Source organism: Lichenostomus cassidix, chromosome 1Aa (genome assembly GCF_008360975.1).
Source record: "Lichenostomus cassidix isolate B80296 chromosome 1Aa, HeHo_3.0, whole genome shotgun sequence".
In the NCBI taxonomy this organism is placed as follows: domain Eukaryota; kingdom Metazoa; phylum Chordata; class Aves; order Passeriformes; family Meliphagidae; genus Lichenostomus; species Lichenostomus cassidix.
In genome coordinates, this window is record NC_139480.1 from 8,560,924 (window position 1) to 8,586,561 (window position 25,638).

The 25,638-nt window shown below is 37.1% G+C and overlaps 1 protein-coding gene across 2 annotated transcripts in view; it reads left to right on the plus strand.

Moving 5' to 3' along the window:
* Positions 1–25,638, plus strand: part of SEMA3A (semaphorin 3A) — a 245,201-nt gene that overhangs the window by 147,087 nt on the left and 72,476 nt on the right. The window lies entirely within an intron of this gene.

Genomic DNA, 25,638 nt, shown 5'->3' on the forward strand with positions numbered 1-25,638 from the left:
ATTTTCCTGTTAAGATGAGCATGTAATATAAATTAGTCCCCTTTACTGTATTTTCTGTCTGGTCTACCTGAGTATTGCTCAATGGACAGTTTCAGTTTAGCAGTCAGACTCTTGAAGTTTTTTCAGCATTTATGGATATGTTTTATTACTGAATCCATAATTGTGTTACTTTTAGCTTCTGTGATCTTCAAAAATTGTGTTACTTGTAGCTTCTGTGATCTTCAAAAAACAGCTCTTTCAAGTTACCTTATGCTTTTGCAATTCAGGTTTGCAGATTTCCTTGAAAATAAAGATGTCATTGTTGAATGAATGAAGACTATTTCTTCTGATACAAAAATTAACAGACCCTTTGAGTGTTGACTTCATAGTCTGGGAACTATTTTTCCCTACAAAAATGTCTTTTGATATTTGAAACATAAGTCTTTAGAATGTGCTAAGAATAAGGTTTTGAAGGGATAAGGGAGCTGCAGAGCAGAAAGGGTTTTGTTCAGATTCTTTAATGCTTTATTACAATGCATTCTTGGCAATTAGTGATTGTCTCTTGACCACACACAGTATGTCATTGCTTACTGCATTAAACAGATTCTCTGCTTCCTGAGATCCATTTGGGAATTGGTAGACATATTAATTAACTCTAGTTCCGTAAGATGTGTGTCAATCAATCCTTGGCTATCTGCCAAGGGAATCTATCTGCACAGAGATAGCTCATATGAGGTCATTTACTTCTACATTTGGCTGTTTTATTGCTGTGCCATAAAACTAACACACACTTTATCAAGGATTTATAGAAAGGATGATCAGAGATGAGAGGCCAGATCCAACCTTGGTTTAACATTCCGTGTTTTTAAAGTCTTGGATCAATGATGTGTTTGGTCCTGGAGTGAAAGAGGAGGCTTGTTTGAGCTTCTTTTTAGCAGTCCCTAACTATAAACAAAATCTAGATTGTTGGGGAGTTTTTTGATTGGGTTTTTTTTTGGGTTTTTTTATCATTTATGCAGTAAGTTTGTAAGTCCACCTGAATCATTTTCATAGCCTTTGGTTTCATCTTTGCAGATGCAGGAAATCAAGAGTATGTTTATTTGAATTGCCTTGGTCACCATTGGCTTTTGTTTTCCTTTTCATACTTAAGCTATGAGTGAAATCATCTTCACCTGCCCTTCCAGTGACACAAGTTTCTGTATGCTCTGGATAGTTGTGCAGGAGGGCTTATTGCCTTCTCCAGCCAGGTCTGCCCATGGGGAGAGAAAGTGAGGCAGGCAGGAGGCAGTACACCCACTTCTTCTTGGGCTTTGACAAATCTGACAGTCAGCCTGGATTCTGTCCCTTGGAAAGGTGAAAATCAGATGAATAAATTAATTTATCAGATTTGCAATGAAAAAATATTCTGTCCTTTCTCTCAGCTAGAGCCTGCTCCTGCCTTTCCCATGCTACCTAGGCAGGAATTTCAAATGTGCTTCTCCTCTGGGAGCTGAGGAAGAGGAGGGTGCTTGATTGACAGGAGCTATTAGAGACACCAGGAATGAGGGGGATACAATATTAACCCCTGCACCCCTGCCCACTGCATCTGTGAGAGCCAGATGGTTTATGTTCTCATGTCAGACAGCAGCACAGGACATGTCAAAGGGCCACTGCTTCCGTATCATGTAGAGTTTGTACCTCCCTAGCACACTAAAAAAGGTAAAAGTATAAGCAAAGATAGGCAGTTGATTGTGAGTTAAAAATTGCCATCTAAAACACTTCCTGAAGATTCCTTTTCTGCCACAACACTTGTGGAAAATTAACTGATTTTGCCATCTGCTTATTTATTTGTCAAGCACTTAAAAAGGTAAATGTGAACTGATTAGGGGAATAGTCAGGGAATGTACCTTCTCTCTAATACAATTGCTTGTTTATTTGAGCTCTGAATGTAACCCACCTGCCTGAATCCAGTGGAGAAGAGGAAATCAGTGTGTGCCAAACTGAAGAGGGTGGAGAAGGGAAATTTAAAGAAAAGAGTGGCAAGTGATAGAGGAGACTCTGGAAACAATTGAAGTAGGCTGCAGGAGGTTGGAATATGGTACAATTTTTATGACTGGAGAAAGGAAATAAATTACTTTGTGTGACAGTCATAAAGTAATGGGAGTATGAATTGTTATATCTGTTGAATATCTCTTTGATATGAAGCAGTGTATCACAGCCCCATTCCATACCTGAAGAAAATAATTTCTGGTGATGGAACTAGGCAGGTTTAATTGGGTCTGATGAAGTACAGTATCAGAAGTAATAATAAAAAGCTAAAAGGATATGAATAGCATGCTGTGCATCTGATTAAAAATGATGTGCGCAAATGTATACAACCTAATATGTTGTGAATTACACCGCAGTCTGAGGAGTAAAGCAGACTAATCTTCGCTTAAATCCATTCCAGATGTGTAAGTGAATAACCACAGTATTTAGAGGGAAGAATAAAGTTAATGTTTCAATAGACTTTAAGCACGTAAGCCATGAGGAAGCAGGAAAGAACGTATTTAGAGAGAACGTAGTGTGTAGATATGCGGAAAATACCTGAGGGCAGCCAAATTTAAAGCTTGATATCATCCATGTTATGTGCATGAGTTTAGTGGAGATGACCTAACACAGACACCTACACAAACTTCAGGGATCTGGGGTTAGGCAATATGTGGCATTCTGTCCTCATAATGCAATAGAGTACAACAAACCAATTGCCAGACAAAACAAGAAAGGGATTAGTAAATCTGTGTTTTGCACCCACTGACTTCTGAGGAAACAGGGTTGGATGTGTAGGAATGTTGTACTTGACAATTGCAAAATTGCACGAGTCATATCTGTGCTTGAAAGGAGCAAATCCAACTGCAGGGAGACACGGAGGTGCATTAAACCCCCTAGAAAATCACAACAGGATGCGGAATGCACCTGCCTTTGCATGCCTGAGCAGGGGAAGGAGCCCTGCTCCCTTTCCTCGGGGCTCCCTTTGGGGTACTTTGAGTGAACCAGCAGGGAACAGTCCTGTTTCAGTAAGAACAGGATTTTCCATTTACTTAACACTTACGTGCAGGTGGAGGTGTAGGGAATGCCCTATAGTACCTTTTTTTTTTTTTTTTTTTAATGCTCAGACAGGCATTGCAACAGCTTTACAAAATTGTTTGCCAGATCCTCAGCAGGAATACATTAGGGTTTCTTCAGCAGAGGTAAATCAATAGGCACTGTCTGAAGAACTAGCCCAGCTTCTTTTATTGTCTCCTAATTCCAAATTTCTTGTCATTGTCTAACAGATTAAAACACATTTTTAACTGCATGAACTTAAAAGATCTGGGATCACTTTACTTGCAGGTTATTTCTCAATCAATAAAGAAGCTTTAAATTCAGTTTAGATTTATGATGTACATAAAACATTAAGTTATTACATATGAACTTATATAACGCTACCACCTGTAACATATTTGCTTTTTCCGGACTCTGTGTATTTTAAAAATCTTTGGTTCAACTCATAAAATTTTGCTGAAATATACTTTCCACTCTTTTTTATCCCTTCTTTACTTCATATTAGAAGAGGTCCAGAGTATATTTCCTAAGTAATGGACATCCTGTTTTGGCACATTTATGCATGTACCTTTTTGTCTCTCTGTATAGATTTTTTTTTTTTATATATACAGTGATGGGAGAGCATTTTTTTCCTAAAGGAATGACTGCAGAAATACACTGATTGAAGGATGAATGCTACTGCTGGTATTAAACATGTTGTTTTTATCTAATGTAAAAATTCGGGATGAAGCATTGATTTCAGCAGTAGTAGACACAGCATAAATTAGCCTAACTTCATCGAAGACAGCAGACCTGTGTCAGTTTACATCAGTCAAGATTCTGAGCTGTGGTTTTTAAGTGAAACATTAGAGCAAATGAGTTTTTAAGTTAAAATTCACCTGATGCTAATTTTCTTTCCACCTAATTAATTATACCTTTATATGGTATTTATATGCTTAGATAGAGAAAATATGAAGGAAAAGGATTTATTGCTGTTTAAAGATTTTTCTTATTTGTGATAGAACTGTTATGTGTGACATTCTCATTCTAAACACCACTATAGTCACAAAGAAATACCAATAAAAGAATATCTACAGATATTACAGACTGTAATAACCTTCTTGAGTTCTTTAGCCTTCTTTAGGTGCTTTGCCCTTTCAAACTACCAGGTATCCTGTTACTGTAGTACAGGAAAATAAAACTGAAGAGCCAGAGCTCTAGCTTAGGTACAGTGCAAGTACTTTTAGAGCACTTCTTTCCATCACATGAGTGGTTTTACCATGAAGAAAAAGGAAACATCTCTTAGATGTTTGAAGACTGATACACTTGACCTTGTGTCGTAAAAAGCTGAGCAGTGATTTCTGCTATTCAGGGAAATCCCAGGCACTAGAACATTTTGCTGTACTGATGTTCTTGTCTGTGGAGGATGGCAGGTGACACGGGATAGTCAGTGCTAGGCACACATCTGTCCAGACACCTCACAGGATCAGTGGCCAAAATCACCAAACAAAGGGGCTTGATTCCTCTGGAGGTGATGAGTCTGTAAACCATCACTTCTGCTGCTCCATATGACATCAATTTCCAGTCCCTTAGGCTACCCTGTGTCAAAATACTTCACACAAAATCAGGCTTTTCACACATGTACAATTTACCTCCACTTGTTAAAAAAGAATAAATCTTGTCATAGCTATCACCTTCCTAGCGTTTTTTAAGTATATAGTTATTATACAGTTACATGTAATGGCATATAATTATTTTTCCAAGCCATAATTCATTATAGCATTGTTTGGGAGTGGGATGTGATATGGGAACTTTTCAATGACCCAAATACAACATTTACAAGAGGGGTAGAGGGAAAGGGCAGAGAACATGAGACTCCTTTCTCATATAACAATCTAAGTGAATGAGTTGTTCTGGTAAGGTCTGACAAATAGTAAGGAAACCTGGATGTGGTGTTGGAAGTTCTGCACGTTTTTAAGCACTGTCATGCAGAAGTAGATATTTCTTACAGCCTGAGTGCTATGTCCTGAGTGGCACCTCTTGTTATGTTGCATTATCATGTGATAAAGTTACAGAGGTAGAAGGTCACCATAAAGAAGTAACTTGATTCCCATTTAAAAGACTTCTTGAAAAACTCCATAAACCCCTTTGTAAACAAATATTAATCAGGTTCATGGTTAAATGCTATTATTTATGAAGGCCTGTCTTCGAATACACTGCAGATCTCCTTTGACTTTAGCTGTGTTTTGAACACTTGCTTTGCTAAAAGAGAAGTCAAACCAGGAAAACTCAGATTTTTCAAACCTTCATCCTGTCAACCCCAAGCAAAATATATTTCCAATAAACATTTATTTCCAGAGCAGATCCTTTAAAGTAGGACTATTAGGCTTTATGCGATAATTTAGCTGTCGGAATAGTTTAATTTATGAGGTAAACTTCTCTCAACTGAATAGCACACATGGCAGCAATGGCTGACATCTTTCCTACCCCTCACTGTTGGGAAAGTCTACACAGCTGCAATGGATGTTTCCTCCTCAGCAAAGTGGGACACTAAAACCAAAAATTTTGAATTTTTTTTCTGAAGTACCTTATTTTATCAAGATAAGAATCTATTTCGTAATAAAAATTATAATGCATACTAGGCTTTTAATGTAAAATACACAATTAGAAGCATGATAAATTAAATGTGTAACTACTGTTTATTATCCTGGTATATTCAATTAAGAAGGATGTGCCTTTTTGACAGCTGAATGCTTGACAACTAGCTGATCCATTTGACCTTCCATTTACCAATGTAAAGGTGTATTTATAAGACTAAGGCTATTCAAAATCATAAGTATGCAAAGGATGTGGCTCAGTATCTTAAAATTCAGATGTGGTACAAATACCATTTTTGGAGGCAAAGCATTTAGCAAAGGGGTCATGCTTTAATCACTGACAGGAAATATGAACATTGTAGGTTTTCAGCTGTCATTTAATGCATCCAGTCCTGCCCTTGCATATTTCATAATTACACCTAAGCAATTTGGAATATATTTATGTCTAAAGTGACAAAGTCAGTAATTATGTCTGAAGCTCACTCTGAGATTTACAAGTTGAACATTTACATGCAGGAAATGAAATCAAGTTTTAAACTAACACAAGTGAAAACAGTGTGGTGGCTATTCTATTTCTTCACCTTTATTCCTCAGACTACGTGGCTGAGGGTAAAAAGGAAGCACGGTTCTTTAGTAAGTTGTATTGAGGAGAGGTAAAAGATATGACGAGAAACAGAACAAAGACATAGAATTTACAACTGCAAAGGCCATTTGTTGCACAGCAGAAACCACTAATGAAACCCTAATCACTATTCAAGTCTGATCATTTCAGCTATTCAGGCACTAACTTTTGTTTAGGACTTGATAAATATAACCAAATTGCTATGGCAGACCTCCCAGTTTATTCTTAAGAGACTGAGCCAAACCAAACCAAACTGAAAAACAAACTCCAGAACCGTATTAATTTAATATTACTTTATACATATCTTAAAGAAAATGTAAGTGGAAGTCACTCTGCAGGTGATGTTCCAGCACTCTGCAGTTTGGTTTTAACTGAAACAAATAAAACTCTGTGATGAGGGAGAGCTAGTAAGGATATGTTCTGGAGACAGTGTTGGTATTCTGCTCTGATCCCTACAGGTATGCACTGGCATAGAAGGAAACTTGGTAGTAGCAAGATACTGTGTCTCCTCCTGCACTGTTGGAAAATTTCAAGTCTAACAAATTGTTAACATAGAAATTTTTTTACGTTTTCCCAACGCAGAAAGAGTCAAGTGTGAGTAATAGTGTCAAATTTGAACCCCCAGCCTCCTAATGAGAGGAATCTATGCACTAGCTTGCTTCCACTGAGATAACTGAGGAGACCATTGTTCCCTCACCAAACATGGCTTTCGTCCTTGGTGGCTGAGAAATGCTGGGTGATTACAGTGCAGAACTGTGTACAGTGTGCCACAGCTGAATGGCTTCCATGAATAAGAAACTAAAGCCAGTCGACATATTCATTAGGTTCAAAGAAATAAGTCTCAGAACTGTGGGAAAACCTTTGTTTATGTTGCTGGAGGGGAGAAAAAAAAGACTGAGATAGAGAGAGACCTCCATGGCAGTAAATTTGCGGAGTGGAGCGTGCACATGTGCACATGCAGAACCGCTGGGTGGACTTCCACTTATACCACATGTGATGTCTTGTTTTGTGAGTCCATGTCTTAAAACCATGGGTGACTTTGAATATGCTCAGATAATGAGTGATTTAAGTTACAGACCCTCTTAAGTCTGGGTTTAATTTATTTTTTTAAAGTATGGTGTCTTTTTTCCTAGAACTAGTTGTCTTCAGTGGAGTTCTCTATGACTTATACTGGGGTAAAAACTAAAACTGAGCTAAAACTGAGGTGCATTCTTCATTTTCACAGTCACAGAAAAAACACATTAATTTCTGGTATTGTGAGAAGGATGACTCAGTTTTCTGACTACTTTAAGGAAATTAGTTTTAGCGATGACTACCAGAGGAGCTGAAAATACACCCACTGTTTGCATTTGGATGTTCATTATTTCTCCTATCAGTTAAAGGATGATTTGATGAATTATTTATTCCCATAATGTAAATATTCCCACTGACACATGGTTACCTTACTTTACCATGAGATGATACAGTTTTCCTAATTCATTACAGACATAGATTGTACTTTTGAGAGGTATGGCAGTCACATTAAGATGTCGATCCAATTTTCTGGGTGGGAATATTGTGTTGGCTCATCAACAGAGCCCATAATGTTTCTAGTAACACAGAAGTTCAGCATTTGCCTCTTGTTAGAGTAACAATTGAAAACATTAACCCAACTTCACAGTCATGCAACATATGCAAAATTTCATCCACACACCTCCTGAAACAAAAGACAAGTATGGCTAAATCCTTTGATCTCTAGACCAACATGGGGGAGAAAAAAATAAAATAACAAACCACCATCTGTTGGGAAACCAATGTAATAAAAACAGTGGAAAGCCAGCTTATAGTATAGACTGACTTAATTGAGGAAATGACTTATAAATAGAATTATTTCTTGATTTAGAGGCACAGGAGGAAACAAAACTGAAAGAAGGGGTTACTGAGCTCAGGTTTGGATAGATCAGGATCAAAGCAACATTATTCATTGTGGGATTCACGTCACAAGGCTCCAGTTGACAGGGGCTGACCTCATGAAGAAGAGTCATAAATGTGATTTCTGCCACTGAAGGAAGTGACTGCATTGTGTTTCTAGCTCAGTACCAGCATCTTTAAACAGCCAAGGTCATGCAGCAGGTTTTAGCTGTGGGTGATGCTCCACATACAGACCACAGTGCTGTGAAATGCTGAACAGCAAACTAGCCAGTTAAATACTCAGACACAAGGACCTAAGGAAGGCCTTATTGGTGAACTAACTTCACCTGTCTTTGCCTAAAATTTTATGACAGCTGGCATGCTGTGAAGTGCCTTTCAGGCCTGTTTTAAAGGCTGTAGGACATATATTTAACTCTAGAGACATGTGAGTCTGAAACACTGCCTTTTCCCATGCTTTCAGACCAACCTAGTATTTATAGTGTCTGCATGTTCCCAGAGTGTAGAGGTACACTGGCATGGGGACTGGCCTGCAGTCAGTCCCAGGAAGGGTCCAGGGAGGCTGTGCATGGCCATGGCACAGCCAACTCAGCAGTGATGGAGAGGTTCATGCCTGAACTTCTCCTCAAAACCTCCTCCTGATGTTGCTTCTGACCACAAGAATCTCACTGATTCAGAATTCCCAAGAAAAGGGGAATTTCCCCAAAGGAAAAATGAGAACACTCATGGATTTAAAAGCTTTAAAACAGATTCAGGAAAGGAAAAAGTCACTTTCTACAATGGAAGGCCTCCTTGGTGTGCTTTCAAACACCTTAGACATCTATTTTCTTTCATCACCAGCTGCAGTTGGCATGACAAAACTGGCTTCTCCACAATGATTAAATCTTATCTCTTTTGATAAAAGCAAAACAGCTACAGGTGAAGCTACTATTTCTGTGAGTAAACAGCAGGACATAAGTATTTCCAGAAGTTGCCTGGTGGAACAGGAAATAATTGTTTTTCTCCCACTATCTTGACCATCCTCACTTTCATGTACAGACTCATATTAATATAAAAAAAAGCTTTCATAATACTTCCCAGCTGCTTCCTTAGCTTTACCAGATTTTGAAACTGAGTCTCTTCTCTGCCCTGTTATACAAGGACTGTCTTAAATTTGTTACCATCTAAATTCATTCAAATCATAAAGTTCCATTATTCCACACTTCAGTAAGAAAACAGTACTTATTTGACCAGTAATTAGTACTTTGCTTCCTAAGGAGAGAATTTACTGAATCTTGTAACAAAGTGAGTAAGAATTAATCCCATATATGCCAGACACACAGAGAGGATAGCTGGAAGGTGAAGGTTCTCTGCAAAACAAGAGCAGATAGAATTCACCCTTTGTACACTTTGTAACTTTGCTAAATACCCTTACAAAGCATGAACAATATGTTTTCTTTGCCAGTATACATACAACATTTCATCTTTTTGCATCACATGTTTTGCTGGCATAAGATGACACAAATGAACTAACAGTCAGTTATTTCAAGATCTCAAATGTCTTACAAGAGAAAAAAATCCTTCATCCTTCTTTAAACAACACTTTTGTGTGAATACAGACCAGGTACAGGAATGTATGCTTGATTGCTGCAATAGTACCTGTCAGCAGGAAGAAAATACAGTTTAAGGAACAGGTCATGGCTTAGACAGGCATTGTATTTTGTTCACAGAAGTAACATGGGACTGTGCATAGAGTTGCCTAAAAATAACATATATGAAAGCAGTGCACAGACATAAACAATTATCTCCTTTATACCTTAGTCCATATATCTTTTGCCATGAAGAGTTAGTCAATTTACTGCTGAAATGCTGTGGGAGATTAAGAATAGTATTGAAATAGGCAGTGTTTTAAATATTTGTGCTTGTCCCATATGCCTACAGCTTGTGTGATGCTGGAAATCAGACTAAGTGAATGCAGCAGCTCTTTCCGTTCTCAAAATCTAAGAATAAAGCCACTGGAAGTCACTTAGGAAAAAATTGTTTACTCTTCTATTCATGCTGAGTTCCAGCTTACATAGCTTGTAATAACGTGGTTTCTGTTGATGGCACTTGGTAAGTCTGGAAATGTGCCAGCTTCTCTTTGGGCTCCTGAGCAGAAACCATATAGAATCTCTGCATCTTCCCTCAAATACCATTCCTGTGAGGGAAGTGTTCTGTGCCCTTCTGTTTCTTCCTTCCCCTCTCCCTCGTTCATGTAAGAAAAATAATTTAATGAGTACAACCTGACTCAGATGAAATACAAGCCTACAACTCATTCATGCCTCTGTGGACTTGGAGTAAATTAGTTGTTTCCTAAGTAACTCATTTCATTGGAAAAGGGTGAGTAACTTTGCAACATTTCTTGGGAACTCAAGGAAAGACTAATTAATACCTACTTTTTCTTTGTCTTCAGCTTTTGTGTTATTTGCTGTAGACACTTCACATATGTTTTTGGGTTTTTTTTCCCCAGAAGAAATCTTTGTTTTTAAAAATACTTTTTCTGTTGTTCACTGAGTCGGAAAAAAATGTGAGAAACACTTGGATGTAAAAAACAGTCACCAATGGAAAACGTAGCTAAAAATAAGCATTGTGCAGAAAAAATTAATGCTATCATGATGAATTCACACCTATTAGAATTGGTGATGACTTGCTATGTCATCTAATCTATTTTAATTTGTGTATATTTGCAGTCATCTGCAAGTCTGGACTGTCTTCTCACCTGTAGTGATATAAATCACAACTAGTGATTCTTGCAGTGCAGCATTAATTTGCATTTTAATTATTTCAGTTTCAAATATTGCACTACTAATTGTAATTGTACACATTGTCCATCCCTGAGCAACTCTGTTCCTATTTGGTGTTGGTGTCAGATAGGTCCAGAAGAACTGTTGAACAACTTCTCTCCTGTCTGATTGCATATAGTTCAGTTAAGAAATGCTTCCTGATTTATGAAAATCTATGGATTCCTCCAAGTTGCAACATGGTCACACTTAGAGAGATACATTAATAAATGCTTGCAAGTACAGAATCAGATGAGAACACAATACTCTCCATTAATGAAATATGATCCATAATGAATCTTGCATGGGAGTGCTAATAACTACCTTTAGGTTAAAGTGCTCAGATGTCACAGTATAACAATATCTGTCTTAGATGTGTATCATTACAGCAAGTAATTAAAGGTTACTTAGCTGTTAAATGGTTACCTTGGAGGAATCCTTCAGTTACATGGCTTCAAACATGCCTTCACAATGAAATTAATTAACTAAATTAAATATCAGCCTTTTAGTAATCTATTTTATGTCCAGAATATCAGGCATATAAATGTATAATATGATTAGTCAGAGGACTTGAAGATGTATCCATTTGCTATTAAACATAAAAAAACAATCTTGGTTGTTCTTACATGTAGAATAATGCTGATGCATGTTAAAAGGAACAGTGACAAGACTGATGAAGAGAAATGGAATGTCAAAGTTATCACAGTGGTGTTCCATGTGCTGCATAAGTGCAAAGCTCAAGTGGCAACACTCTGATGAGAGAAATATTAAAATTCACTTGGTCTTTTTCACACCTTGGCTTCTACATGGAGTTAAAACCTGGTACCAAATGACTTGAGTTTTGCAAACAGCTCAGTCTGAGTCATCATAAGGATGCTTTCAGGGATTGCTAAATTGCTGCCTTCTTCTGTATTTAATATAAACCACACCAGGAAAGTTGAGCAAGAGGCTTGATGTGGATATAAACATTTTTCATCACCTCTTAAAGTAGAAATATGACATGGGCAACACCAGTGACAGATTTTGACTTAAAAAATAATTTCCTAGTATTATGCAAACTGGCAATGATAAGTACAGAGTACATTCTGAGTTTTTATTCTTTGTTTAAAGACAAACAATCCACTAGATAAATAGATCCTTCATCTGAGACCTTTTCATGTATAAGCAAGAAGATGTAAAGTTCAGATCTCTGCTGTCCTCCTGAAACATTGGCTTTGCTCCAGGCAATGACATTATTCACATACCTTAAGTTTATTCTTCAAATGTTTTGCGTAATTATGTCTTTTGATGAAACAGAAAAGAAAGAAATAAAATGCCTCATGCTGCAGAAAACTTTGCTCACAACACAGCTAGGAAAGTAATAGCAGAAGGGAAGGAAACATGAAAAATTTGTGATGGAAATCTGGGGTTTTTTTTTGTTCTGATATGATTTTTTAATGCCAGTGAGATAATGAACAGTGGTGGCACCATCTTATCAGTGATAAGAAAACTGCTGCGCATTTTGGTTGAGGATGACAGCAGTGTTGTGGCTTCTTCTCTAATTCTCAGGCTTCTGCCCAGGGCAAATTGTTTGGCCTTAATTGGTTTTGCTCTCTGCAATTCAGATTTTGTAAAAGTTGAAGCTTCAGTCATTGTCATGTGAAAATGGTCCTGTGTCCCCAGGCCTAAAAGAGTCCCCAGAGAAGGTAACTGGAAGTGATGAAGCTATCTGTCACCAGATTATCTTTAGACGCCCCTCTTCACACTTATGGGTCAAGCCTACATGAAGTTAGCCTATGTAAGATGAAAAAAGCGTGTTAATACTCAGATTCTCATAGATTTGGTCAGTTCTCTGTGCTGCAGCTTCTCAGATAATACAGATTTTTACCTCTTCGGCACAGTAAAAATACACTGATTGATTCAGCCTGATCCCAAACCTGGAGACAGTTTTTGGAGGGGAATGAGAAAACAAACAGTGTAAGAGAGGAGGGGGATTAGAAAACAAACAGTGTAAGAGACGAGGATTATCTTCCAGTGAGTTCATTTGCCCTGAGGTATGAGTTGTTTTATTTTTTTTTTTTTTAAATTATGAACCAGTAAATGTGTAATCAGAAAAACAAATGGCATTGATTACTTTCTCAAAGCAGTGACTCTCTGATCATTTCATCCTATACTTCCACCTTGTTTGAAGTATGGAACCAGCATAAAACCTGAAAGCATTTGCCATTTGTATAAATCAACATTACTCTGTGTAGCCAGTGTTTGTTTACAAGCTTGCAAAGGGTTTCATAAGGGATATTCGTGCACCTACAATACAAACCATGTGTCAAACAGCAGAAAACTTCAGAGCAATAGCACTGTTGTTTTTTCCCTTTACTTGATCCAAGTTTCATTTTCTGTTTGGCTAAGCATCAATGGTCATGAAGGTGGTATATCAACAATAGTCATGGTGGCATATTTAATTTAATTTCAGCTGGTTGAGGTGCTTAACTTCATTTACTCTCTCTGAATAACAATTTATTTTATTCTGTTTTAAAAAACCGTTCTGTTTATGCATTTCATCATCTTTTGTTATAAGAAACAGGGATCTCATTTCGTTATTTAATGTGGGAGTAATGAAAGAGTAAGTCTTCATCAACTTACTGTTGCTGTATCAAGGGTCTTTTCCTGGAAATACTTAGTGAGGAGCAAATCTCTTGAAGTCTGTAGACTGTAGTCTAGATCATTAATTTTGATTCCTAACTAAAAATCTGTGAAACTCCTACTGAATTTAGAATATGGAAAGATTGGGCATCATTTATCATAGAACAGTTTGGGTTGGAAGGGGTCTTAAATATCATCTAGTTCCAACCCCTGTGCCATGGACATGACACCTTCCACTGGACCAAGTTGCTCAGATTTCCATTCAGCCTGGCCTTGAAAGAAAAATACTATTATTTAACATAGAAAAAGGCCATATTCTTCCAACAGGTATAATGTAATAGTAAATGATTTCAGACTCAAGTGCAAGATTTACGTATTGTCTTAAAGACTGGTGGGGATAAATAGAATAGTAATGGAGAAAGTTGACTTTGTTTAATCTCAGTCAAGAAAGGAAACTAAAAAAAAGGGAAGTTTGGACAATGCAGTGGAAGCTTTGATTGTGAAAGAGCTCTCTGCATGACTTAGGCCTTGTCCATAAGGAAACTTGTGTATGTCTCTCGAATTCAGTGCAAATCCCTGCACAGGCATTCTCATTTCAGCTAAAGTAGCATTTCAGATCTGGTCTTAGCTTTCTGAAAGTAGCTGAAAATAAGCTGCTCTTAAACTGAGCTCACTGTGTCGACACAGAGTGCATGTGTTTACTGGAATCTCATTACATTCAAACATAGGGATACGAGGCTGCAGATTAGTGCTTGCACTGAAAAGGCTGTTTAGCCTTTCAAAGGATTTTGCAGGAAAGCAAGCTGGAATACAAGCCCTTTCTGCTTGTCATTTGTAGGTTTGTGAAGTTGGCTTTTATTTCTTTGTGCAAATGTGTTTTCATACAGACATTGAAAAGCCATGACCCTCTGAAAAAAGGATTACCTCGAAGGGAGATAGTAAGACTGAAGTGTAAAGGATGGTTAATGCAGAAACGCTAAATCTTGCTGTACAAAGATTATAGCACAATAAATTTTTTAACTCAAGGTACTTTCCTGACATTATAAAAACAGTCATATCAGAATCACAAAATAAAAGTCTTAAAGAGAGGGCTAAAATAAAATAAAGGAAAATATTTGCTTTTTCTTTTTTTTGTAGAAAGATGGTACAGAATCCCTTGAAAAATGTGTTTTCTTTTAGCTGACATTGTAGCAAGTAGTTTAGATAACACTTAATGTCTTAAACATTATTTTTACTATCAGTATATTTCATGGGGTATTAAAGACAATAAATGAGAAAATACTTTAAAACAGATATAGAAGAACATAAAGAAAGCTTAAGATTTCAGTTGCTTATGAAAATCCTGGCATCTTATTTATGTGAAGCAATGACCCACTGACACATAACCCATTTGAATAAGAGGAGTCAAATCCCAGTCCAGAATTATTTCTTTGGTGGAAAAAATCCCCAAAAAAACCAGGGATGTTTTTAAACTTACACCTAGAACATTTTTCTCATTTGTTTTTCTGCGTAGTAAGCATTGTGGTCAGAAAGAAATCCAGACTTCACCCTTCTAAAACTTCCCAAAGAGGGAAAAGCAATGTACTTTGGGGCTAACTAGGATTTCAATTACTTGAAGGGTTAAACTGGAGCAGTAGTTAAATAACTGTGGTGAGTAGCCTGAGCTTCCCTACCTGCTTTTTAGTCTTTTGGGACTGCTTCTTCTAAATGACTTGCTTTCTTCCAGGCTGACAAGACTAAAGTATATTCCAAAAAAAAGGGGTATGATAAACTGCAATAAAATCACCCAAAAACTTCATCCAAAAAGCAGAAATGATGTTGTAGTAACCAGTTTGTTACACAGGGAGAAAAAAAGGTTGGATTTGAAGGTTAGCACTTGATTTTAGGAGGGTTTCAAATGTACTAGCTGTCTGGTAAGAGGTGAGATGAGAAGAGCTATAAGAAAAAGTATGAATAGCTACCACTCTCATTGCATAGGTGAAGGAATGAAACTTAAAACTGAATTTAATTGCAATAGCTATTTTTTTTTAGATTATGTCATTAAAAAGAGACTACAATATTTTTTTAAGATATTTCAGTGAATAATTGGAGACAACAAATATGAGAACTGCATATTTGCTTTTAAAGTTGATTTTAAGGCAAATCTCTGATGCACTGTGACCACTGTCTAATTCTTGATTTCTGTAGAGCTGGGATTAGGCTTTATGTGCCAATGTCAAATTAGAGCATTAATTACCTATGCAGTTAAGTGTCCAGTAAGGTGCTTTTATAAAAAACAGTCTCAAAACCTCATTCAGAAGGAATTTGAAAAAATTATTTCAATGTTTTCAGAGTGAGTGCTCATATGTTAAGTAAAACTGAATCTGACAACTTTCTGCATTTATATGCTTCAAAAGAACAACTTAATTTTCAGTTTTATAGGCTCTTCATAGGCAGCACCACAGGCAGGACACTCTGAACAGCAAAGGGAGAGAGATTTGGGGCTGTCTATAGTGCCAGAGAACACCAGGTCATGAAATGGAGGAAAAAAAGACAGTGAGAAAGATGAATAGATGGCAACAGGGAAGTATGTTGGAGGACTGAGGATGTTCAGGATTTTGCTCTTTCCTGGTGTTATGCAATTTATTCCCTACAGACTTAGACTGCAGCCTCATTTCAGAGGGTAGAAGTCATCTTACTTTGTTTAATTCACCTGAAACATACTTAGTTCATATAGTGATCCAGCCTTATCCTTAGCCAATGGAGAGAATTCTGCATCTTCAGAAATTATGCTTGTCTTTCACATCTACCACAGTACCTAGGATGTTCATGAGCAGGAAATAAAAATAGTAAAATAAAATGAGGCAGGCACTCAGAAGCAGAGCATTTTAGAAAAGTTCCTGGATATCGATTTACATTTCTCTGAACTAGAAAGAATAAAATTATACAAATTGAATCCAAGAAGGGAACTCAGGAAGCAGTATAAAGTTTCAGTTGCAATTTAATTGTACAAGACTTCAGGCAAATTATTGTCCTTCTTAAAACAATAACCCACGCTAGCCATCCAAAACCAACATGGACTTAGGTATTCTGTCAAACTTATATTTTGTTGTTCAGACTCTTGACATATCTACTAGATGTCTTTGGTGTTCTTCCATAGACATTGTCACCTGAGGCAGTAGATCAAATCCCCATACTGAAATTGGTATAAACAGCTAAAAACTAATGTGAGGGCAAGGTAGATAGCACTAGAAAGGTGGGAACGCAGCTGAAAGAAGAAAGCATATGACCATCATAAGCAAGTCTGGTCTATTTTGCATCCTGTTATTGTTATTTCATTTTCTATTTGCAGCTTGCACTTACTAATTTTTTACCAGTAATCTTTTACTTTAGCTGCTCTGTGTAAGAAAGTATCCTCATCGTAGTGCAATTTGTAATAAATGAGTTTTTAACTTCTTATATTAGTTAAGAAGATTAGCAATGCAGAATTTAAAGCCTGTGACCAAAATTTGATGAGACGACTTAAAATGAATGACATTTAAGATAGAAAGAGGCTTCTGAATACCATCAGACAAAATCCAGACAGCAGGAAAATAAGGTTAAACTATTCTATCTGAAGCCATTTCACAAAAAAAGGAGAGGAAATGTGTGACATATGGTATCGAGTGAGGCACTTGAAGTTGAGTCTAAAAATGTTTAAAAAGACAGCTGTTAGTTTGCGTGATTAAAAAGGGAAAGGAAGGATATTATGATACATCAAGAAGCAAGGAAGTTATGAAACCAGAGGTGGACTTGTTGGATGTTTGTTTGCTTTTCTTATCCAGTGGTTTCTAATGTTTTTATTAAATTTATCTTCAAATTCAACCTCCACCTCTATCTTCCGTTCTCTTTCTCCCAGTGACATCAGTGCTGGCTATTAACACAAAAACTGGGTGGATCCTTGAACCTTGAAACCAAATCAAAGAACAATTTAGGGAAAGAGATAATTGCATATCAGCTCTTCTTCCCTACAATATGTTTAAATAGATTAGATTATTTTAATAAATGTTGGGATTGATGGTAACATTTAGAATAATATTGTCCCATGAATCTCCACTGTACATGAATCATAGAAGTCAGTGAAAAAAACCCCAAATTTGTCTCTGTGAAGTGTTGTTGTATGCATTATCTGATCTTTATTCTAAGCTAAATGACTCTGTCTTTTAAATCATTATTTATATGATAGTTTAGTTAATTAAGTTGCTTTAGAGCTGGAAATCTGTGAGAGGGATTTTTTGCTTCCGCTGCTAGTTCTTGTAAAACTGCAGTGAACAAAAAACAAGTGGCTATTTGCATATGGCAATTTGTCCATGCGTGGGGAACCCAACAGAGATATTCCTTGGGAATCACAGGGAGACTAAAGGCTAACTGGGCACAAAAGCTGATGTACTCTGCCCATCACAAGCGATCCTTACCAATTTTATTGGCACATTGTGCATAGCTTTGCATGTGCTGAGTAAGCTCAGTTGCCATTAGCTTGACTGGGATTTGAGGCAGGACTATATACTTTTGTTCATGGCACTGGACGAGGCTCAGGAACTAGAACATTAGCTTTTTGCTTTGGCATAGATTTCCTGGCTAAATTACCTAATTTCTCTCTGCCTCATTTCATAAGAACAGTCCAATCTGTTCAGAGCAAAGGCTCATTTAGCCCAGGACCTTGGTTCTCACCGGGTCCCAGAATGAATGGCAGCGGAGGAGAATGAGAGGGGAGCAGGCAGCAGTGCTTAGTGATATCGTCTCCCAGGCTCCAGCACTCGTTGTTCAGGGATTTCCTGAGCCAGGGGTGGAATCTCTGTGTTTAATGCCTTTCAATGACTTGGGTTTGATAAATTAGTACTGGCATTTCTTGAGCTCATATATCTTTTAAGTATCCACAGCATCCCAAGCCCTACAAACTGCAGCATGGGAGGAACATCCCTTTATTTTGTTCTAAACATTCTGCCTGCCAGTTTCTCATTTTAGAAAAACTGAAAATACTCTTCTTTTCTTCATATTTACTCCAATGGGTGTGTTTTCTGAGTTAGAGGACTGTCACTTCCTGTAGTACTGAAAATGCAGGAGTGCCATGCATTTAAAGAGGCATAAAAACACTGTTGGTTTTGTTCTTTATTTCACTCCTAAAAACTACTTACATGAAATTTTCTTTTTCTGACTGTTACTGGGCATTGACCTCATTCATTAAAAAAAAACCCAAATAAAATTTTTAAAAAGTAATTGCGACTTCAAGACCTTGAATTTGATCTGTAGAATATGTACTGTGCTGGTGTTTCTAGAACGGCTTTCTGTGAAAATACAGAAGGAAACAGTGAACACAGTTTTACATAAAGTATACAAGTTGTTCTGGTCTATTCTAGCTGCCTTCAGTCAGTGTCTCTAACATTGACAAAACATTTTCATGAAGAAGTGTAGTTCTAAGATTCATGTTTCTTTAATCTGTACAAAAAGTGGTGAGACCACTGAAACATGAGAGCAGAGTGCCCTGGACTGAAGGGCTTTTGGGGAAGATGCTTAGTCATTGATATGAAGATAAAATGCCAGTCTTGCAATTTGACTTCTCTGCTACCACTAACACCTCCTGAAACAGGAAGACAGCTGGGCTATTATATTTCAGATTCCATTTGTAAGTGTTAATTTTAATTCCTGCATATAAAAGAAAAGGAAAGGGGAAAGATGTGCTTCATTCCCACAGGTTTTCTGTTCATCTCTAAATGTACAGTGTGGGACCAGAGGACCTTGCTGGCCTCCATGAGACTTGTCCTACAAGGGATCTCCAGAACTTTCCAGGTTTTTGGTTGCTTTTCCTACAAGGCCATATCTCTGAGTTCTTCCCCTTCAGAGGGACTTCCATTTCGGGAAGCAGCTATGGTTGGTTTCAAAATGTTTCAAACATTTCACAGTGTTTCAAAAACTGTCTCCTATTTCTCAGGGGCCTATAATCTGTGTTCAAATCTTAGGTAAACAAAGTTTCGTCTCTAAAGAGAAGATAAGCTTAGCAGAGTTCAGAAGGTGCCTCAAACAGCACAAACACCTTCTCCTGTTGAAATGTTTACATGCAAGGTGATAGAAAACTGAGCAGCATTATCTTGCAGATGGTCTGAGAAGATTTTATTAAATAAATACAAAGGCATGTGGTTTTTACACACCAATAAGGTTCAAAATTTCCACGTCCAGGGCAAAGTTAGAGTAAGGAAACACTCCAGTTGTCAAACTAAGACAGAAAGCAACCCAATGACTTGAATGTTATAGCTATGTTGTGGATGTGCAAAAAACATGTGGATCCTTCTGATATTTGTTCTCCTTGATAATCTCCAAAGCTGACTTTGTTCTTTAGTTCTGTTGGCTTTCACTGGGGTTGCGCAAGCATTGCTGAGGAGAGAACCCAGATCATTGTCTAAAGGTGCTTTTGGTCATGAATAACAAATTAAAAGGGTGATTTGGCACAGCGGGTGAGATGATTATTATTTCAGGTCTTATTATTTTTGTTTGTGGATGTATGTGTTTGTGTGTAATTATACATTTCAAGGATGAACGGCTAAATGCAGTTAAACATTTAACATTTATCTGCATAAATGCAAATGAAACTCGCATTTCAGTCAGATATTGTAAAACAAGTAATTGGTATAGATTAAGAACACACATGATTTTTCTTCTCAGTGTTTATTGCCATTACTTTAATGATGACAAAAAGCAGAAGGGTGATGCTACATATGCAAGTTTAGAAATCGTGTATTCGTCAGTTCAAACCTTTAAAATTAATAGTGATGGAGAACAACTGTTTTAATTCATAGTGATTTGGAAGGATTTGCCGTGACCTCAAGTTAACATGTAAACATGGCAAGGGATATGAGAAAGATTCCTCTGGCGTTCACTGAACTTGAAGGGAATATTTCTGTGACTTCAGTGGGATTCACGCTGGAGCTCTGAGAGCCTGAGAAGATCCCCATGAAGGTCTCAGGGATCTCACCACACCTGGGATGGCACTGCCCTTACTTGCAGTCTGTGGTGTTCAGTGCTTAACTCTGTGCAGAGCACAGGTCCTGCATGAACCCAGTTCATGACCACTTCTCACTGTGTCTGTGATCTGTGGTGTTTGTCAGTTTGTTTTAACCAACAAAGTCAATCTGTATTAAGCTGTACTAAACCATACTATACTGTACTGCATTGCACCATACTATACAATGAGCCAGGATTTTGAGCCAAAGTTCTGTTAGATGAAAGGCTGCATTTCTTCTTCTAAAAATACAAATATCAGTAATTGAGTTACCTGGTTGGATGCTGATTAGCCCCACTGACACTGTGCATTCCTATTTATGAATATACATATATAGATACACAAGCTGAGTGTATCAAATATTCTTGCCAGTGTCACTGACTCTGTCCCCTTCTGGGGACTCCTGGGTGCTAGAAAAGCAGGAAAGATAGTGAATAAAGAAGTGAATTTTAATGTATTTTTTTCAGTCACCCTGAATCAAAACCACTTAAATCCATCTGTTACTGTGTCAGCGAAGTTTTTCTTGCACTGGGAAAAGAATATCTAACATTCTTGACTCTTTTAATAAAAAAAAAACCCAGCCAGTGTGAGAAATGCATTGCTCTTAGACACAGTGCCATGAGGAATAATTGCAACTTGTCACAGAGAGAGGTTATAATTATGTCTACAGTTAGTTATGTCTCCATGTGCACAATAGAAGTTACCTTTTCAAATGCATTGTTCTCTAATGCAATACCAGTTATTAAAATCTGACGATATTATTTCTTGCTAATGAAGAAAAATCAAATGAGGCTGCAGAAGGGCTGGGTGGTGTAAAACTGAAAGCACATGGAGGGAACAAAGAGGAAAGAGAAGTGCTTATAGCAGAGATTTCAGATCTAAGCTTTGCCTCAGGAAAAGCAAAATTGCCCAAAGGGTCAGAATTTCAGGTCCTGTATTTCAGACATTGTTTATGTCTTTTTAAAAATCTGAATATATATCAAACACTGGGCTAGATCTGACACTTCATAGGCACTTCTGCATGAAATGCTGCAAATAGATTGCAAAAACTTAGAGAAAAAAACAAAGCTTAATAGCTATTTCAGTAGTTGCTGTGATGTACTTCCCTGTCCCTTTGTTACTTGCACAAATTCTCTGAAAGTATGCTCATAAGGTCTTATTTTAGGGCGAAAAAATTCATTGTATTTTTCTAGGCTTGTGCGCTATTCTGTCACTCATTTAGAGTCAGATTTTTGAAGCCTTTAATTTAGGTCATGTGCTCATATTAGAGATTACTTCTTCCTAGGAATTAAAAGGCAGATAGGCTAAAAAGCAGTGCAGACATATGCCTTCAGTTTCAGAAGTGACTAACAGCTCCAAGTATCAGAATTTTAAATTGCCCAAGAAAGTATTTTGTGAAAATCGGAGCCCTTGAGCAAGTTTTAAATTGGGTGCCCAACTCAGGAGTGTGCAAAATCACTTGGGAAATTAGAAAATCTTGACCATATGCTTATATGTTAACTCCACTTGACTAAGTCCTTTCTGTATGTTGCTTCCCCAATTTGCAGTCGTTTTTGTGTTGTAAATAAGATCCCCTTGATTCAGACCTGAAAGTTCCCCAGGAAAACTGGAGAACCTTTCTCTTGTTAAACAGCACCCTAATTACAGAAGCAATTTTACAAACAATCCCCTGGGGGAAACATTTTTGTTCTCATCAGGAAGGCTCTTGAATAAAATAACACCTTTGCTAACTTCATTTATTTACAACAGGACACAAGACTGAGACTGGGTTAGATTTATTGCCATTACGTCACTGATGCTCAGTAATTCATAAAACATTGGGTCTAGGAGTCAGCACTGCTGTTATTTCCTCTGATGCCTGACCTCACCACAGTCTAATAACATACAGGAAATCCAGAAGACAAAGGGGGAAAATGTGGTCTTGAATGCTAAAAATAACCATAGAAAACTTGTACAATCATGTAATAGAGTATGGCCCGATAATTTATTTAACATTATAGTAGAATCTGCTAAAGCAATTAGAATGTGTTCCAAATGTTTTTTAATGGAAAATATATTTGGGGTAAGAATAAGAACACTTAAAGAATGGAGACTTTTAGGTTATGTAGTTCAGTTACGTGTGCTGGTTTTAGGTTTGTATATCTTATTTCTTACATATGCAGACCACTTAATAACTTGACTAGAACAGTCAGTCATTGTATGGTGGTTAGATTTCCAGAGGTCATCCTATATATGCCAGACAGTCATATTAGGTGATGTATTACACTTGACAACCCAGAAAGTTGCAATACAAAGGCATTCTAATTCTAGTGTCCTCTGAGAATTGTTCAATATCCTTGATGGTATCTAGTGTCTGGTATGCCATTGGGATGACATTTTTGATGTCTTCACTAATCAGTCAAGGTTAACATGTCATTCATGTTAACTGTGTGTTTGGTGTGTTTTGAGTTGTTGGTTTTTGGTTGTTTTTTTTTTTTTTTGTAATCACTTTATATTTTCAAGAATTTCTAAAATGATAAATAGTAAAATGACACTACAATGAAACTCATGTCTGCTCATTTATTTGCTTTAGAATTAGAACACTATCCAAAATAGGCAGATCTTTAAAATTGGTGCAAATAGATAAATGGCATCAGCAGGGAGAAAGAAAACGAAACCCAAAAAGCTGTTGAATGAAAGTCAGGTAAGTCTGGTGTATTTAGTTTGTGAAATATTGCAAAAGCAAGTTCACAAACATACGTATCTTTCTTGAACAGCTGCTCAGTTTGACTGTGCCTGCCCTCCTTTTATTTACATATGTTGCACAGTGATTTGAAAGAGGCGATTATTCATATAAATACCAATATTAGTATGCAGACTAGTATGTTCAGGTGTGAACAAGTCTTCACCATTTGACATTGACACTTGGTTTCTCTCCCAATCAGAAGCAGAAGCACTTACTGATCATGAGCTAGGAATAATGAATAGATTGAACCAGCTGTTCCTAAACAGCCCAGTTGGCTGTTTTCCCTTTCATTAAATTTGTTGGATTATAATTATGCAGATAGACAAATAGAAAGATAGATAGATAGATAGACAGATAACTTTTCCCTTTTTGCAAAAGTGTATGGTAACTCAATAAACACTAATAGATTTAATGTCAGAAGAAAGCAGAGTAATGTGGGGTGTTTGATTATTTGACTGAATAAGAATTATTGAGAGGGTGAGTTGTCCAAATTCAGCCTAGGGAGCCAGGTTTTCAAAACTTGTGCTTTCCAGAGTTCTCTATTGCATTTTGAGGCATCTTCTGAAGATCATGAGCTAGTAAAACTTTCCAGCAAAAGTGATGTATAGGGATAAAAGAAGAAACAGGAATCAAGAGCCCTGTTCTTTCATTAATCTAGAAATGAAGCATGGAGCTGGTTGACATCACGACAGCTCTTTTACCTTCATATCGAAAATAAGATTTTCAGTCACCAAAATGCCTGTGAATATCTACAAGTAGAGTGGACAGAATATCTCTTCAGTGTGGAGAAGAGGACAGAGATTAATGCAGAGACAGCTCTTAGAGAGATCAGAAAACTGGGTAAACTGCCTGAGGGAGGCACAGAGCGGTGGGCAGCTCTTTGTAGCTCAGGATCAGTTTTGCAGGTAAATGCTCCTCAACAAAGTTCCTTCTCTGTCCCCTTTAGCTCAGGGCAGCACAGACAGACAAGAAAGTTTCAGTTCCAGGTCCTACAGAAGCTGGAGGCCTTTCTTTGGGAACACCATTTCACTAAAGATCTGTCACTTAGAGTGATTTCCCATAGGATTTTAAAACTGATTTCCATAACGCATTTTTGCTAAGCCTCAAGTTGGAAAAACAAAATGTAATAAAGGTGTTGCAGAGCCCAGTGTCCTCCAGATGTGTGCAGGTAAAATCCTATAGCCCATGGAGCCTGAAGACTAGGAGTCAGAAGCCTATTGTGTGCATTTATGTTGTTTTTCCTTTTTTCTTTTTTTTTTTTTTTTTTTTTGCTTCTAATAATTAATGATTTAAAGCAGTTACGTTATTGCTTCAATCACTTTTCACCTATTTCCCTAATGGTTACCACTTGCCTCAACATTTACATTTGTTTTAATATTTGTATTTTTTGCATAATTTCTCACATTATATTTATTTGCACTTGGACTTTTTTAAAAATAAAGCATTCCATGGGGATAAATTTAATAAGAGTTTCTCATTAAAAGTTCTGTAACACCATGATTCCCAAACCTGAAACAAAAGTCCTCATATTTAACAGTTTTCATGACTCAATAGATTAAGTGTGAAATAGGAAATACAATAACAATAATAACATAGCCATATCCTGCACGGTTGTTTCACTTAAAATTATTCTTGAAAAGTAACATAATTCATAAATAAATCAATTTTCATAGAGTGAAATTTACCCAAAAGACTTTCTGAAGTATCCTTGATATAATAATGAAATGTGTGCACAAAAACTTGTATGGGCTAGAGGTGAATCAAAAATTCACTGAAATTAATATATTGGAAGGCAGAAGAAAAATAGAAAAAGGCAAAAAAACCCAAAGAGCAAAATCATCAAATTTCTCTTTTTCAAAGTCAGGTGTCTCCAAACAGCTGCCTCTGCTGTGACCAGAGCAGCAAATTCAGCCAGTCTAACTAATGCCCCAGTGCAGAGGGGATAAATCCAAACCTTAACAAGTCTTAAAGTTTTTCTCTTCAGTGGGAAGTGGAGCTTTTCCTTTTGTATTTTTCCAGTACTGAATAATACAGAGAACAAAATATTTCAATGCCAGCAACTTTGTACTCAGTTAAGAGACATTGCCACTTGGCTTTAAAGTCCTCCAAATGGATGCCTTGTTACACTCCAGGCACTCTGGAAATCTTTTGGAGCTATTTCTTCTGGGGTTTTGGATGGGGGATGTTACTTTTTGGGTATGTCTTTTTCTTTCCTTGATCAGCCTAATGCATTAGGCTCTGCAGTTCTGGGATGATTTCTGTGAGAATTGCCAGAAAGGTTTCAGGGAAAAAATCCTCCTGAAATTCAGCAGTCAGCACTGTCCAGACTTATG